This window comes from Oculina patagonica, chromosome 1 (genome assembly GCF_052425735.1).
Source record: "Oculina patagonica isolate OP01 chromosome 1, crgOcupat, whole genome shotgun sequence".
Taxonomy (NCBI): Eukaryota; Metazoa; Cnidaria; class Anthozoa; order Scleractinia; family Oculinidae; genus Oculina; species Oculina patagonica.
The window spans coordinates 24,883,760-24,899,560 of NC_135758.1; the positions used below are offsets into that span (position 1 = coordinate 24,883,760).

The window sequence follows — 15,801 nt, forward strand, 5'->3', positions numbered from 1 at the left end:
GGCTAAACTGTAGAATACCGGGCCACTAATTTGCATGTCATTGAATTTGAATGGTTCCTTTTGTTTCTACTATGCTTCGTTCTTAAAGCGTTCAGAGATATGTAAATAAGTGGCCCGGTATTGTAAAATCGCTCCGAAGTTGTCCCACCCCTTGAGTCTTGACTTGACCAATAGGAAACCAGTTTATTAATGCTTTTGCCATTTATGAGTGAGTGTTCTGCTTCAGTGTTCCTTTAATTAGGGAGCTTTGATCACGCAACTAAGATAGAAGCTTCCAGAATGTGGACATGGAATGCTCCAGTAATTTGAAATTGCAGTACTTTTAAGTCCTTGAGATGAAAACAAACTTTGGTACCTTGAATACTGTATCATTCCGTTTGCGTGTCTCCTAACAACAGTGCGCAGTATTTAATAAGTGCCATACATCGGAATATTTCAAAGGAATCAGTCGATCGAGAAAGACGACTCCTCTAAGGAGTTCTTTAAAGCAAAAAAGGGGGGCTTAAAGTGTTTTGATGTTTTAATAAGTTTTTTCCGATAAAATGTTCCAGTAATTTGAGCTTGCAGAATTTTTAAGTCCTTGAAATGAACCCCAGTTTTGGTCCTTAAAACTATATTGTACTCCAATCGAGAGTTTTCTCTTTTGCACTTTAGTGCCTGTTCAGTTATCATTCCACGGGATTCAAAGGAAATTGTAATCACAAAGTTCTAGAAAACTTTACATCAAATCATAATAAATGAGTAGGGAGAGGTGTTGAGGTAGTGCGAGAGGTCATAATGTTTTGGAAACATGCTTTATCTTCCATCAATGCCACTGTTTTCTGCACCAGAAAATGTGCTTAAAATTTGTTTTACGTTGTTTTACAACGACTGGCCGAAGCCACCTAGGATGGCGCCATAAGTTTCTAACTGCTAACAACTACAATTAAATATTCTGCCCAACAAAGTTTTGTTCAAGTCCTTTCAACAAAAGAAAGGCTAGTCTCCTGGATATCTTTGCTAAATCCACTAATAGTGGATCATTAACACTGTGTAGTGACCTTATGCGAAACATCTCAATTAAACCAGGTAAGCATTCTGAAAGTTAATTAGTTCTACCAAGCACTCTGGTAATTGAATTACAATACCATCTTAATGGATTACGAATACAAAAGCCAGGAACTAAAAAGGAGCCTTCCATTATTTCCAGCAAGCGTCTTTGCAAAGTAAAGTTATTGTTTTTCGGCTAATAAGGTGCTGTTGGCTTTTTAAAAGTGTTTTAAAATGCCGAATAATGATAAACACAGAAATTACTGAAATACGGAAATTTTCTGGGAAACAACGGCCCTGTGGTTAAAGGCCTCTCTGTGTGTGCCAATTAGTTCGCGCCAACAACTTACTTGCATTCTCTGAAAAAAGTATAATTACATTATGAAGCATAATCTCTGCATACATTTAAAAATCAAAGGGTGGAAGCGAAATCCTTGCTTTATCTTCCATCAATGCCACTTGTTTTCGCACCAGCAAATGTGCTTACAATTTGTCTGCAAATTAGAATCGGCCCGCTGAGTTCCAGTAAACGTATAAGCATGAAGTGAAGTTATGTTCCGAATCAAAACAGCGTGTGTGATGCAAACTTTTGCAATTCATTGTTTGTACAGCCGGCATTTCCCGGGTCAGTTTATAAGGGCCTGTTTACATGGAGGGAGGGTGCCCCGGCTAACCGAGTTACCCAGCTAGAAGGGATGAAACATAGCCCGCCTTTACATGCAGAATTCATAGCCCTTCTACCCGGGATGAGACAGCGTCATTGAAGCGTGTCACGGCGTGGGAAAACAATGTAGCTCCAAATGATCGAAGAAAAATGTGACTTTTTACTGAATAATCATAGCTGGCCGTCTTTAAACCTATTTTACTTTGATGTGCAAGTTCTTAGAAATTTACTGCGTTCATTTTTTGGGGAATTCAAACGAAATTCAACAGTCTTTTGCCGCCCAATTGAAATTGAATTTGTTGTTTCGTGAATTAGGAAAATCATTCCCATAAAAATTTCGAATTAATTAGCTGTGACTACATTCGTAGCTCGAAGAAATATTTCCCAGCCGACCGATAAAACTAATTTTGGTCAAATAGCACTGTTTGGGTCCAGAGTTTATACATTTTATGCCATTTACTTCAAAGTTAGTTTAAAAACACACGCAAAGACTTATCCCGGCAAGCCGGGATAGCCCGAACATAACCGTTTACATGGCAAAAAGCTATCCCGCCTAGAAGGGTGCCCCGGGCAAGTAGACCGAGTGCCTCGGCAAGGCGGGTTACCCGTCTAGCATGTAAAGGCTTCAATACGTTTTGAAACGTATGAAAAGTTGGCTCGCCCAGGGTAGCTTGGTTGGCCGGGTAACTCGGTTAGCCGAGGCACCCGCCTTCCATGAATGTTTCTGTCGATACTAAAAGGAATTCGTCTATTTAGAAACGGCAAAGACTAATTGTGCATATGGATTACTGTATCTGAAGTATTAGCTTTTGCATCATTTAAATCAAAGGGCGGAAGCGAAATCTCGCTTTATTCTTTATGGTTGCCATTTAAACAAGCTGTGTTCCGAGCCAGCTAATGTGCTACAATTTGTCTTAGATATAACACACAGCTTTATAAAATCGGCCAGAAGTTCCAGTTTTATAACTTTGCACAATACAGCGTTATGATACAAATCCAAAAAGCGCGTGTCAGTTTTTGCACTTCAGTTCTTTTACCGCCAGAAGATTTAAAAGAATGAAACATTTCGTCAACATTAAAGAAATGAAAGTAATGAAAAAGTTTGAGCTTTGCCCAAAATATTTCTTACCTTATTATTGTTGGAAGGCGTTTAAGCAACAAAGAGGTCTTCGTTCTTCGAGCAAGGCAAAGCAAATGATCATATGCAATCAGCTATCGAAGAAAAGGGCACGTCGCTTGAAGTTTTGGCTAAACTGTAGAATACCGGGCCACTAATTTGAATGACATTGAATTTAAATGGTTCCTTTTGTTTCTACTATGCTTCGTTCTTAAAGCGTTCAGAGATATGTGAATAAGTGGCCCGGTATTGTAAAATCGCTCCGAAGTTGTCCCACCCCTTGAGTCTTGACTTGACCAATAGGAAACCAGTTTATTAATGCTTTTGCCATTTATGAGTGAGTGTTCTGCTTCAGTGTTCCTTTAATTAGGGAGCTTTGATCACGCAACTAAGATAGAAGCTTCCAGAATGTGGACATGGAATGCTCCAGTAATTTGAAATTGCAGTACTTTTAAGTCCTTGAGATGAAAACAAACTTTGGTACCTTGAATACTGTATCATTCCGTTTGCGTGTCTCCTAACAACAGTGCGCAGTATTTAATAAGTGCCATACATCGGAATATTTCAAAGGAATCAGTCGATCGAGAAAGACGACTCCTCTAAGGAGTTCTTTAAAGCAAAAAAGGGGGGCTTAAAGTGTTTTGATGTTTTAATAAGTTTTTTCCGATAAAATGTTCCAGTAATTTGAGCTTGCAGAATTTTTAAGTCCTTGAAATGAACCCCAGTTTTGGTCCTTAAAACTATATTGTACTCCAATCGAGAGTTTTCTCTTTTGCACTTTAGTGCCTGTTCAGTTATCATTCCACGGGATTCAAAGGAAATTGTAATCACAAAGTTCTAGAAAACTTTACATCAAATCATAATAAATGAGTAGGGAGAGGTGTTGAGGTAGTGCGAGAGGTCATAATGTTTTGGAAACATGCTTTATCTCCCATCAATGCCACTGTTTTCTGCACCAGAAAATGTGCTTAAAATTTGTTTTACGTTGTTTTACAACGACTAGCCGAAACCACCTAGGATGGCGCCATAAGTTTCTAACTGCTAACAACTACAATTAAATATTCTGCCCAACAAAGTTTTGTTCAAGTCCTTTCAACAAAAGAAAGGCTGGTCTCCTGGATACCCTGGATATCTTTGCTAAATCCACTAATAGTGGATCATTAACACTGTGTAGTGGCCTTATGCGAAACATCTCAATTAAACCAGGTAAGCATTCTGAAAGTTAATTAGTTCTACCAAGCACTCTGGTAATTGAATTACAATACCATCTTAATGGATTACGAATACAAAAGCCAGGAACTAAAAAGGAGCCTTCCATTATTTCCAGCAAGCGTCTTTGCAAAGTAAAGTTATTGTTTTTCGGCTAATAAGGTGCTGTTGGCTTTTTAAAAGTGTTTTAAAATGCCGAATAATGATAAACACAGAAATTACTGAAATACGGAAATTTTCTGGGAAACAACGGCACTGTGGTTAAAGACCTCTCTGTTTGTGCCAATTAGTTCGCGCCAACAACTTACTTGCATTCTCTGAAAAAAGTATAATTACATTATGAAGCATAATCTCTGCATACATTTAAAAATCAAAGGGTGGGAGCGAAATCCTTGCTTTATCTTCCATCAATGCCACTGTTTTTCGAACCAGCAAATGTGCTTACAATTTGTCTGCAAATTAGAATCGGCCCGCTGAGTTCCAGTAAACGTATAAGCATGAAGTGAAGTTATGTTCCGAATCAAAACAGCGTGTGTGATGCAAGCTTTTGCAATTCATTGTTTGTATAGCCGGCATTTCCCGGGTCAGTTATAAAACAATTGTTAAACTCGAAATGTTTTTGTCGATACTAAAAGGAATTCGTCTATTTAGAAACGGCAAAGACTAATTGTGCATATGGATTACTGTATCTGAAGTATTAGCTTTTGCATCATTTAAATCAAAGGGCGGAAGCGAAATCTCGCTTTATTCTTTATGGTTGCCATTTAAACAAGCTGTGTTCCGAGCCAGCTAATGTGCTACAATTTGTCTTAGATATAACACACAGCTTTATAAAATCGGCCAGAAGTTCCAGTTTTATAACTTTGCACAATACAGCGTTATGATACAAATCCAAAAAGCGCGTGTCAGTTTTTGCACTTCAGTTCTTTTACCGCCAGAAGATTTAAAAGAATGAAACATTTCGTCAACATTAAAGAAATGAAAGTAATGAAAAAGTTTGAGCTTTGCCCAAAATATTTCTTACCTTATTATTGTTGGAGGGCGTTTAAGTAACAAAGAGGTCTTCGTTCTTCGAGCAAGACAAAGCAAATGATCATATGCAATCAGCTATCGAAGAAAAGGGCACGTCGCTTGAAGTTTTGGCTAAACTGTAGAATACCGGGCCACTAATTTGCATGTCATTGAATTTGAATGGTTCCTTTTGTTTCTACTATGCTTCGTTCTTAAAGCGTTCAGAGATATGTAAATAAGTGGCCCGGTATTGTAAAATCGCTCCGAAGTTGTCCCACCCCTTGAGTCTTGACTTGACCAATAGGAAACCAGTTTATTAATGCTTTTGCCATTTATGAGTGAGTGTTCTGCTTCAGTGTTCCTTTAATTAGGGAGCTTTGATCACGCAACTAAGATAGAAGCTTCCAGAATGTGGACATGGAATGCTCCAGTAATTTGAAATTGCAGTACTTTTAAGTCCTTGAGATGAAAACAAACTTTGGCATCTTGAATACTGTATCATTCCGTTTGCGTGTCTCCTAACAACAGTGCGCAGTATTTAATAAGTGCCATACATCGGAATATTTCAAAGGAATCAGTCGATCGAGAAAGACGAATCCTCTAAGGAGTTCTTTAAAGCAAAAAAGGGGGGCTTAAAGTGTTTTGATGTTTTGAGTGTTAACTATCCCGCGTAGCTGGCGGTATTGTTGGGTTTCTGTAGCATGAAACAACTAGGAGTATTTCTACTCCTGGTAAATTAAAGGCGTTTAAGCAAGATAAAGATCTTCGTTCTTCGAGCAACACAAGGCAAATGATCATATGCAACCCGCTATCAAAGCTAAAAGGACACGTCGCTAGAAGTTTTCCCACCCTTGACTTGACCAAAAAGAAACCAGTTTATAATATTAATACTTTTTCCATAAATTAGTGAGTGTTCTGCTTCAGTGTTCCTTTTATTAAGGAGTTTTTATCATGCAACTAGGACAGAAGTTTCCAAAATGCGGACATGGAATGCTCCAGTAATTTGAAATTTCTGTACTTTTTAGTCCTTGAGACGAACACAAACTTTGGCACTTTGAATACTATATCATTCCGTTTGCGTGTCTCCTACTGAACAGTGCGCAGTATTTAATTAGTGTCCTTCATCGGAATATTTCAAAGGAATTAGTAGATTGAGAAAGATGAATCCCTTAAGGAGTTCTTCAACGACCCCATTTTTCGCAATCATGGGGCGCCGAGTCGTACCATATTGCACTAAATAAAGATACAACTCACTTTTTATTAAGCCAGGTAAACATTCCGAAAGCTCATTACTTTTACCAAGCACTCCGGTAATTGAATTACACTACCATCTTAATTGATTACGAATACAAAAGCCCAGGAACTAAAAAGGAGCCTTCCATTAATTCCAGCAAGCGTCTTTGTGAAGTAATGTTATTGTTTTTCGGCTAATAAAGTGCCGTTGGCTTTTAATTTAAAAGTGTTCTAAAAATGCCGAATAAGGATAAACACAGAAATACGGAAATTCTCTCGGAAACAACGGCCCTGTGCCGTTAAATGCCTCTGTGTTTGTGCCCAATTAGTTCGCGCCAACAACTTACTTGCATTCTCTGATAAAGGATAACTACGCTTTGAAGTATAAGCTCTGCATAATTTAAAAATCAAAGGATGGAAGCGAAATCCTTGCTTCATCTTCCATCAATGCCATTGTTTTTCGCACCAGCAAATGTACTTACAATTTGTCTTACTTATAACACGCTTCAAACTAGAATCGGCCCGCTGAGTTCCAGTAAACGTATAAGCATAAGGTGAAGTTATGTTCCGAATCAAAACAGCGTGTGTCATGCAAGCTTTTGCAATGCAGTGCTTGTATCGTGGTCATTTGGTCATTTCCCGGGTTTTATAAAACAATTATTGAACTCGAAATTTTTCTGTCGATACTAAAAGGAATTTGAGTAATCACACAGTTTTTCGGAATTGTTTCTTACCTTATTATCGGCAAAGGAGTTCGGCCAAAAGAGAGGTATTCGTTCTTCGATCAACACAAGGCAAAATGATTACATGCAGCCCGCTCCAGAAGAAAAACAGCACGTCGCTTGAAGTTTCCCCTTGAGCCCTAAATCGACCAATAAGAAGCCAAGTTGTTAGTATTTTTGCCATTTTACTCGGCTATTTAACAATTATTCCATGAGCCCGCGTTGGATACGAGGTAGTAAATAGCCAACGAGGCGCGAAGCGCCGAGTTGGCTATAACGACTCGTATCCAACAAGGGCGAATGGAATAGTTGTTTTATTAAATTCTTCTCAAGTTTAAATCGACTGGACATTTCATTTTGATGTAAACGAAGTGATAGTATGAGAAGGCGCGAAAATTTCAGGCGCGGTGTTCACTTCTTGAGTTGAATGAAACTTACGAGGAAAGCGAGTGAGAGAGCTTTCTTCCCAAGATTTTAGAGGTCATAATGTTTTGGAAACACGTTTTTACGGCATTTTCATAGGCGTACGAGGCGGGGGGGGGGGCGAGTGGAGGCTGCAGCCCCCTCAGTGGCAAAAAATTTCGGGCAAAATGCTTAGAATTCGGGCAACAAGCATAGAAAAAATACAAACGTTTTTTAAAACGAATTGCATCAACCGAAAAATTTTTGGAAGTATACCAAACTCTGTAGTTCAAAAGTAAAATTTCTCATTCATCTGCTTTCGTTTCCTTTTGCAAATTGCTATAATCATGTTCGATTTTTCTCACAAATTCTTCGTGACCCCTCAGTTAGATTCAGTTGTTCATTTGCAATCAGCTTTTTCATACCTTGAGCGTTTGCGCGCGGTTGAGCTAGTGTACGACCTTGAAACAAAGATGCGATACGGTTACAAATGTGAAGAAGCTAATGCTTTTGACTCAAATAGTAAGTTCTCACGGTTAGCTGAAAACTGAAAACTTTCAACGAAAACCGATTCATCCCTGAATGTTTCACAATTTGTATAACTAGTAGAGGGAAACAAAGTAAATTGGCATCCCCAAAACACTTAAATTTTTGCTGAACTAGATTAAATAAAAAAATTTTTCCGAAGATAAAGGATACAGTGCATTAGCATTTTCGGGCAACGCCACGAAATTAAATAAAGAACTAATGTATCCTTTAAGCAAGCAGGCAAGATTTGTACTCAATATATTCCTCTTATTCAGCTTTCAACCCATGCCATTTTTTTTTTTTCGGGTAGTAAGGTCTCAGGTGCTATTACGCCTATGGACACTTTCAAGTCCATGGTTTCAGTAAGATATGAGTACCAGATTGGTGTCTGTGTTTGAAATAAATAAGAAAATAAATAAACAAATAAATAAATAAATAAATAAAAATCGAATGATTAATAATCAATTATCTGCTATGACTTGAACGGCAGGGTACAGTACAGTAAAAATCACTGGAAAAGCAATCACTTAAGTAACACTCAGTTGATGGTTTGCGTAAGTCACACAGTCTGCATGAGCTGTATAAGTGTTTCTACAATAACAAAGCTACTGCGCACGTTGTGATTGGTTGATGCCTGTCATCTCTTAGAGTACAGACGCATAGATGACGTCACGGCGTGGTGTGACTCGCGCATGTGATCAGAGTTCACAGTCCAAATCAGTGTTATCGGCAAAGTTTTCAAAACTCGCGGCGCCACAACAAAACAAAAGAAATTAAGCAAAACTATAAATCTACAGTGAGGAGCAATCCGCCGAGTATTGTTCACCTTTCGACACATTTAACTGGGCTAAACTAGCTTGAGGAAGACATTGAATGATTCGACTGAGATTAACGACAAAAGGGTGCAAAAATATTTCGTGCAGAATGTAATTTGATTAAGCAAATGTTTTCACGTCTTTAAAGTTTTCATTTTGAAGTCAATTTTTCCATCGATAAATTCACCGATGTCGTAAAAAATTCCATTCAAGTTCGCACCAATACTGTACATTGCCAATGCTTTGCTGACGTTTACAAGCAGGTATGGTAACCCTAGTGCTAGGGTTACCCTAGCAAGAGGGTTAAAAGATAGCCCGGGGTAATTACAAGCAAAAATTCGCAGGTAGGGTAACCCTACTACCCGGGTCAACTTACACCGGTTACGCTTCAGTTAACCTTGTAAAATTTTGTCGTAAGAAGCTGTTATTCGAAAATAATTTCGTTCCAGTGCAAAAATACGACAAATTGTGAATGAACACGATGTTTCTTGGTCACAATTCGAAGTTTTTTTTTTTGTTTTTGTCGGTATTTGTAAACATATTTAGCTTCTTGGAGCCAAAATAAAGTTGTCCCGGGTAGGCGAGTAATCCCTAGCAGAGCGTTTACAAGGCGCTAGGGTTACCCTGGCGCTAAGGTAACCCTAGCGCTCAGCTAGGGTTACCCTAGTGCTAGGGTAACCCTAGCTGCCTTGTAAACACGTCGATAAAATAAAGAAGAAATGTGGGAGCGCTAAGGTAACCCTCCTGCTAGGGTAACCCTAGCACTAAAGTTACCCTACCTGCTTGTGTCTTACTAACCAAATCTTAAATAGTATCCAAAACATGTGCAAACATTTTACTCTTTGTGACAGGCGACTTTGACGGCCATCTGTGCGAAAATGAAAATCGACGCACTTCTTGCTAAATATAAAATGGTTTTAAAGTGGAGTCCGCCTAAAAAAATGTACCGCCAAATCACACTGCTATTGTAGAGACCAGCAAAGCGTCTTGGTTGCCACAAAAACATTGCGTGACATGGATGACGTTACCTCTTTTATTTACAAAATAGCTTCAACTTGTCAAAGCAACTACAGTTTCACAATGGTGAATATTAGTACTTTGCCCCTTATTTTTTTAATCTATCCTCCAGCGAAGCAAAGAATAGAACCTGATTTCAGAGTAGCCCTAAGGTCGACCCAGTGTGCCCACAACAATTTACTGCCAAAACTGAAATGAAACCGATTGCGATATTCGTCACTCGTAGCGGTTTTGTAGCAGGCCCAGGCTATTCCCGTCGTTTTTGGCCGACAGAGACTATCGACCACGACTACCAAAGGGTAAAACACGGATCGGTCGCCCGATTAATACTGGGTGGAGGTGGGTTGATTGCTTGAGTGCAGGATTTGGAGGCACTATCTGAAGGCTTTTAACTACTGAGAGGGCGAACTAGAGGTTACACCCACAATATATAGTGTCTACGCAAAAGCGAGGCTGAGTAGTGTTACTGCAACGAGTCTGCATTCAAAATAGGTCTCTGCTGTGTCTCGTGATTTATGTGAAATAAGCTCAGACCCTTTTGATCTTCAATCACGCAATCAACACACCCCCAATGTAAATAGATTAATTTTCGTTGAGCGAAGATCTAAAAATCTTAATTTAAGTGCAAATAAATCTATTTTATCTTGCAATACAAGCAAATAAATCAACCGCTATTTCCAAAGCCGAGTTTTCGTTCATAATTAGCAGTAATGCATAACCTACATACATAAATTCGGTGAACAATTGATAAATGCTTGCTTTTTTACACCTTTTCTACATTTCAAACTAACTACAGAAAAGTTCAAGACTCATCTTCGCCACAATTTAAACATGAGGGAATTATTAAAAGACTCACAAGTGAAAAAAGAGCCAGTCATTTTCTTTATCGTCTAGTGCAATTTATTGATATTCTGTAAACAGATGACAATGTTAGATTAAATACTACGATGTGATAATTACAAAACTGCACGAAGTTTTCTTGCGGACCCCGTTGAGAGTTACAAAGATCCTTGGTCTGCGAGGGTACTATTAGCCCTCAGTCGAAGCATCCATGAAGGAAACTACTGTTTATAAGAGAAAGAACAGAAGTATATATATTATTACATGTTATACAATGAAACCTCCGATATGACGTTTACTATGGCAAAAAAACAAGGAATGCTGAACAAATAGCAAACGGAACAAATATGGTTTAATAGTGAATACATGATATTGAACTGAATAAATATCTCTTTTTAAATTTTTTCGAATTATTTTTTTTTTTATTTAAAAATTCCTAACTTTTTTCCCTTTTTTTTTTTTTTCTTTTCTGTGTTAAACTAGCAGCAAGTGGATAATAATGCCCCGGATTGACAGAGAAAAGAGTTATAAAAGCTACAGTGCTTCATGCTTATTATAATATTGATTACCGTTTTTGTTTCTTAACATTTGTGTTTGGATATGGGCATTTCCAGGAATGGTTGTTAACCCTGCTCTCTGTAGCTAATTAGCTGATACGATAGCTTTCTTTAATCCGTAATTTCCTTACCCTTTAGGATTTTACGGTAAGGACCGTTTTCATGGTTACCATTTTGGCTAATGCTCCGAGGTCGCTTTAAAAACGACGTCTTCAAATCGAAATACAAGCTAGTCAAAGCAAATCTGCAAGACCCTTGAGAAGATTGGAAACGTCCAATAAATGTTCTAAAAAGGTCACTAATGATGGCCAATACATGCGGCACTGAAAACAAAAAAACGGCGGCTCTCTAATATCACTAATCTAAGCGACAGCTCATGGACTTACCACTTTTGGCCGTTGCAACATTGAACGGGAGAGAGGAAACGACGTTCACATCTGATGCATCCTCTTTGGTCTCTTATGGGCAGGAATCCCTTGTCGACCTCACCCTAGATTTATAATGCCAAAAAAATAACAAATACTATAATTAGAATAAAGGATGATAAATTTTAAAATAATCACATCCGCGATTGTGCAGTTTCATTTAATGATTCCGGGGGCCATCCACTGAAAAGGAAAAGGGAAAAGCTTAAATCACGAACAAGCTAAAAGCCTAACTTTTTAGTAACTTTATTTGCAATACAGTGTTAAGTCTTTTAAGTTCAATCCTTTTGAATCTCAGTTGGCCAAATTTGATGAGATTACATACAAATATATTTATACATAGTATTATCCGCAGAGTCACTGACAAATTATATACCACGTAAAGCCGGCATTGTCATCGCTAATGATTCACGTTGTTTTTAACTTTACCGTGATCGTCTTATAGTACCTCATCGTTCTCGTTGTAGAAAAAACGGTCCCTCAACGTCATTGCCGTTGTCATGGTAACCACGAGCAACAGAACTAAGGCAAAACGCTTGTCCATCCTGATCCTGTGGATTCAACAAAAAATCTTAAAATTAATTGTCCATTTTTAGTAGAAAGCTAAGTGCCTAGTCCAGGTGTTTTTGTGTTATTTATTTATTTAAACAAAAAAGAGTTAGGGTGGGATCCCTCAGGAGAGATAGCATTTCTAATGCAAAGAATACTGAAGCTAGTATTAAGGCTAGTATTGGAGCAAGTGCACATAAGGCAGCAAATTTATCAAAGTTAATCACCTCCACCCACTGTCGACCACTGAAGTACACGCCATTTACAGTCCGTTTCGTTCAGCCCTCTCTTTCTCCCTCCATTTACGAGCACAAATTATTCATGCCTATACACAGTTATATATATATACGTGTGTGTTCTTTTCTCGCGCCCGAATATTCGCATACTGAAGTTAAATGTATTTCGCGCCAAAATATCAGACAACGTACTTAATTAATAAACATCAAGGGATCGTTATTCTGTTTTCCTTGTGTAAACCTAAACTGTATGCCTGGAAGTTTACTGCAAGCTATTTACCACACTGAATATTTCCATGATCAACGACCGACGATGACAACTCAACTAGCTATGGACTGTACATGTGCCTTGTTTTGGTGCCAAATCAGAATTGCTGGCCTCACAACTTTTCTCGCTCAATACTAGCAAAAGAACTGTAGAAGTAGTTCTAGGAGAGTAATGAAATGGGTGTATTTAAATGGTTGAGACATGTTAGAAACAGCAAAGACGTGCCCTTTTCTTCCATAGCGGGATGCATAGGACCATTTACCTTGTGTAAATTCTGCTGGCAAAATTTCGAGCATAATTCAGTGCCTTTGGACGTGGTATTTTCGAGCAGAGTTTAAGCACGATTCGCGCAATTATAAAAAGTCAGAAAATTCAATAGCACAAAAGATATAAGTTAAACCAAAATGAAAAATATCCCTCTTGCGTCGCATAGCATTAGCTACTTAGAAACTCGCGCGCTCGCGACCGCGCTTTCAAAACAAACTATTTCAACGTTAGCAGTTTTCCGTTGCCCGAGCAGGAAATATTAAGCAGAAACGCGATTTTTACGAACACTGCCGCATGAAGAAAATGTCAATTTATGAGGAGAATTTGTCCAAGCCCACACGTGAAAACAAATTATTAATATAAAAAGCGCGACTATTCTCGTCTTTGATAAAAAAAAATCATACTAACTAACACGAAAAGCTCAAAAAGCTATAAATAATCATGAAAGTTTAAGTATTGAAACGTCCCCTTTATAAACTCGCGAAATTATGTTGTCGTGAAAAGTTCTCTATATGAGGTATAAGTTTTGGCTTTTTTCTGGTTTCGGAATGTATTGTGAACTCAGTTTCAAACTTTTGCACTCCTTCCAAATCATATCTTAATGGTTTGGCGGTCTAGTTATTTTAGATGTCCCCACTGTCCCTACTTTAAGGGAATTGATAATCAGTGTCAGTTATTTTGTTTTCTAACTTGAATGTTTATAGACCTTTATAACTTCATAGAGAAACTGCAGCAAATCGCAAAAACATTATGAGTTGCTAATCAGACCTTGAATTTTCTTAGCTTGTGAGTGGTATTTCTCATGTATCAGCTTTCTCGGAAGCAGTTCCAAGACGGACGAAGTTTAGTGACTTCTGATCTCGCGGCAGTGTGGCAATAAGGTTTATAGGGTATGAATTGCATAATTAATGAAAAATCAATTAAAGAAAAAGCGCGCGCGGCCAAAGATACGCTTGACTACTCGTCCAGTAGACATAATATCAGTAATTGTTAGCAGTAAACAGCTCGGTTGTTTATATCAACACTCAACTGGAGTACAATCATGCTTTACTTTAAATTGAAGAAGAAGAATTTTTGAACAAGCTAGAAGCAAAAGTTTTTCCCTGTAGGCATTTGTATAATGTGTTTGTGAACCAGCCGTTTACGATTATTTTTAGACTTGCGTTTTGCGCGGGCGTTCTGTAAAGTCTGTAAAGCTAAGACTAGACAATGCATGGTTTTTCTAATCATTTTACATTCTGAACAGTTAAATAGGCGAGAGAGTCATAACGTTTTGTTACGTTGCCCCGGGATAAAAGCTTATCTGACTAAAATTAGCAAGGGTCGATAAGATAATTTTAAAGGTGACTGCTTATAAACTGACAGCTGTGGCTAAGTTTTCTCTTTGGCAAATAAAGTTGGCGATGAGATTCGCGCAATTATGAAAAGTCAGAAAAATCAATAGCACAAAAGATATAAAATAATACAAAATGAAAAAAAAATCCCTCTTGCGTCGCATAGTATTAGTTACTTAGAAAAGCGCGCGCTCGCGACCGCGCTTTCAAAACATATTAATCTTTCAACGTTAGCAGATTTCCGTTGCCCGAGCAGGAAATTTCAGCAGAAAGCGCAATTTTTACGAGCACTGCCGGCAGACAGAAAATGTCAATTCATGAGTAGAATTTGTCCAAGCCTACACGTGATAACAAATTATTATTATAAAAGCTCTACCAGTCTCGTCTTTGATAAGAACTCATTCCAACTAACACCAAAAGCTATAAAAATCATGAAAATTTAGGTAATAAAATGATCCCTTTCTAAAATCGCGAAATTACGTTGTCGCGAAAAGATTTCTATATGAAGTATTAGTTTTGGCTCTTTTCTGGTTTTTCGGAAGTATGGTGAATCCAGTTTAAAGCTTTTGCACTTCTTCCATACCGCACCTTTATGGTTTGGCGTTCTGGTTATTCAAGATGTCGCCACTGTCGCTACTTAAAGGGAAATATTGATTTTTTTTTTTTTTGTTTTCTAACTTGAATGTCTTAACTTCATAGAGAAACTGCCAGCAAATTGCAAACATTATGAGTTGCTTATCTTACCTTACCTTTTCTAAGACTGTGAATGATCTTTTTTCGTGTATCAGCTTTTTCGGAAGCAGTTCCAAGACGAACGAAGCTAAGTGACTTCTGATCTAGCGGCAGTGTAGCAACACAGTTTATAGGATATGAATTGCATAATTAATTAAAATTCATTTAAAAAAGGGCGCGCGCTGACAAAGATACGCTTGACCACTCGTCCAGTACATAATATTTATTAAAAACTAGCAATGGTATATTGAAATTCCTGACGTTTGATTGGTTAAAAGGCAATATGGTATATGAGCTCATATACCACTGACCACAATAATGGTAGCCGATATGCATCAACGAAAACAGCTGGGGAGCTCAGATATTGTAATTCTTTGGGCTTTTTTAATATAACAATTATTCCACTCGCGTTTGTTGGATATGAGATCGTTATAGCCAACGAGACGCGTACCATCTCGTATCCAACGCGCGCTCGTGGAATAACTGTTAATTAATTATTATTCAGCAAAATGCGCGCGCTACGCGCCTCGTTGGCTATCTAACATCTCATATCCAACGCGCGCTCGTAGAATAACTGTTCATTAATTATTATTCAGCAAAATGCGCGCGCTGCATAATAAAGATAATGTTAAAGCTCTTTTTTCGACTTCTTTGCCATTAATAATGGCCGTATTAAGGTTTATTCCTTCTCTCTTCTATTATTAAAAATGCAAAAAAACCCGCCAATTGAATGTTCGCCTAAGACGTTCGCATAATACGTTATTGTTACGTATTTGCGCGGGACTTATTAACGTTTTTTAATGCTTTTAGCGAATGTTTTTAATGTTCCGCCAAATATGCCTGTTC

The 15,801-nt window shown here is 38.0% G+C and overlaps 1 long non-coding RNA gene across 5 annotated transcripts in view; it reads right to left on the minus strand.

Moving 5' to 3' along the window:
- LOC144644085 (uncharacterized) overlaps positions 1 to 15,075 on the minus strand; it is a 100,420-nt gene extending 85,345 nt beyond the window's left edge. The window contains exons 1-4 of one of the 5 annotated variants that reach the window (XR_013569041.1): positions 14,968 to 15,075; positions 12,018 to 12,120; positions 11,531 to 11,634; positions 10,631 to 10,811 (exon numbers count right to left, since the gene is read on the minus strand). This is a non-coding gene — a long non-coding RNA (uncharacterized LOC144644085). Of the gene's footprint in view, positions 1 to 10,630; positions 10,812 to 11,530; positions 11,635 to 12,017; positions 12,121 to 12,345; positions 12,790 to 13,657; positions 13,739 to 14,967 lie in introns of those variants that run through there. The other 4 variants (XR_013569043.1, XR_013569044.1, XR_013569032.1 and 1 more) reach the window with 4 other exon arrangements.
- Between the last annotated feature and the right edge of the window lie 726 nt (positions 15,076 to 15,801).